Here is a 2,502-nt window from a genome sequence, read left to right on the forward strand (position 1 = left end):
GGGCTTCGATCTTGCTCACGTAAGGCTGCTTACGATGAACGGAGATATCGAGATACCGAAATATTGGAAGGCAACGTGAATATCGATGCCCGTGCTAAAATGAGATCGACTTCCGATTCAACATCATTCACGCCCACAGCCTGTTTGTGTGCTGAGATGTCTTTCTCACATAAGCGCAGAGGGACTATAAGAGAAGCTTTTCCTGCAACTCGACTTCGCTTATCTTGGGAGCAGCATCCCCCAACTAATCTTTGAAAGGAGCAATTGATTTCCATTTGGTACGCTCACCTCTTAAAAAAATCGGCGGCCAAACGAAAACACCATTTTAGTTTGCTTTGGAAAATTTATGGCGCGACGCTCATTATATGATTAGAAACTGTGCCTAATCTAATTTATTTTTTTAGCGCTGAGTATTTCAGAAAGCTACTCCCAATTTAATTTTTCCACTCCTGCACCTGTCTACCCTGCAAGCCGTCACAATTTACAAAATAGGATAACACATTTTGTTACGTCGTTAAAAATTAATGCAGCGAAATTTCCTCTATGCTGTAGTAACATATACCTAATTCATTTAGCAGTCTAGGGTGACGCATGAGTGGTATCGCGCTTAAAAAATGCAAACAACGGTAATTTTAAATTCTAGATTTAAAACTTTTTCCCGGAAATAAAAAATAGGGGATAAGAAGGAAAGAAAATAAGAGCGTATTGGTAACCGAGCCTCCTTTCGAGTGACATGTTATTGCGTGACACCATCGCAAAAAACGAACGTCAATGATTCATTTCATCTGTCAGGATGCTCTGGCTCGTTCTATAAAAAACAAACTTCCATTCTTATTGTGAAAGGAAGACTTGTAAAATGTGAGTGTTCCAAGCTGAAATATGGTTATAACTGTCCAGCAATGCGACGTTTCCGGCAGGAACCTTCGTGAGATGTTTTCACTGTGATTTGGTATATACCGCCTGTAGTGCTGTAGTATCGAAGCTGTTGTCAAGTCTCTTTATAACAAGATTGAGGCAAGGAACCAATCTTAGAAAGGTATTTTTCGCCAGGTGAGCCTAAGAAATCCAGTTTACAATCTAGTATAGGTCAAAGCGATAAGATTTTGTTGGAATTATGGCTTCGATAATAAAAAGCCTAATTGGATTATCTGCGGTTGTTTACATGGCGGCATTGCGATTTGCACGAAATAGACCGGGCTACTTCTTCGCAGTAATTAAGAGCCCCAAATTAATTTTTATATCCATGGAAAGAACATTCTTTCCACTTTGTAAAAATGCTCATCTCAAGTGATTCCGAGTTATACCAGGTAAGAAACATTTTTATTGAAAAACTGCTCCAAAATGTAATTTTTAATCAATCAAATTTTGGCTATTTTCAAATATTCGCCAATAATTCATAGTTATGTCAACAAGCCCGTTATTAGATTCAAATCATTTGTTAATACCTCGTATACAAATAGGTAAAATTCAGAAAGACTTGCTTTCTTTTGCGCTTTTGAGGAATAAAGGTTTTGTTGCCCTACTCGTCGACTTCATTTCGGTCATTTTATGGCGGTTGGGGCTCGATACAGTGTTTGGTGATTTTCTAGAAAATAAAAACAGCTCTGAACAAAAAAATTATACCACGTTTATAGACTTACCCTAAGGTATCTCTGAGCGAAATATGAGGATAGTGATTTTTCCGATCATGTGCCACCTCCCACGCGGTGATAAAAAAAATTCGCTCTTAAGTTTTTATGGGAAATGCTGTCAAACGCTTTTTGGAAATCGATAAATATTACGCCAACAACGAGGTTGGAGTCTAAGGCGCGTCTCCAGGTTTCAGTTAGGTGTGCTAATAACAAATCGGTAGAGTGGCCTTTGCGGTAGGCCCACTGATATTCGGTTACTAGCTGGTTACGAGTGAAGACATGGTCAACAATAGAGTCGGTGACACAAGACAAAAGGATTTTGCTTGGTACGCTTAGCATGAAAATGGGCGATAATTTCCTCTGTCTGACTCGTCGTCTTTCTTAAAAATAGGATTTAATCTGGCGACCTTCCAGTCATCGTAAACTTTCGCTTCTCTCAAGCTGCGTAGATATAAGTTAGTCAGCGGCACAGCGATAGATGTTCCGGCAGCTGCAAGTAACCGTGGTGAAATGCCATCGGGGCCAGTAGCTTCGTTTGTCTTCAAAGTAATGAGTTTGTTCGCAACTTCGCCGTATGATACTCGAGCATCGTATATACATGGGGCAGGCTTAGGTTTTATAGTGGTGATTGTCTGGTACTGTGGGTTAATGGTTTCAGCCAGTTTCATTCCAACAGTAGCGAAGAAAAAATTTAGTAAGTCAGCTTTCTCTTTATCGTCGACAGCAAGAGACTCGTCGTCACGTTTTAGCGGACCAATTGGTTTCCGAGCTTTGGGGTTAGTTGCTCTGGACAGTAGATTCCAATAGGCGGAGGTAGTTTTAACTTCATCAAATTTCCTCTTAAAATAAGCTGATTTGGCCTTCCTAATAT

This window comes from Pocillopora verrucosa, chromosome 4 (genome assembly GCF_036669915.1).
Source record: "Pocillopora verrucosa isolate sample1 chromosome 4, ASM3666991v2, whole genome shotgun sequence".
NCBI classification, from domain to species: domain Eukaryota; kingdom Metazoa; phylum Cnidaria; class Anthozoa; order Scleractinia; family Pocilloporidae; genus Pocillopora; species Pocillopora verrucosa.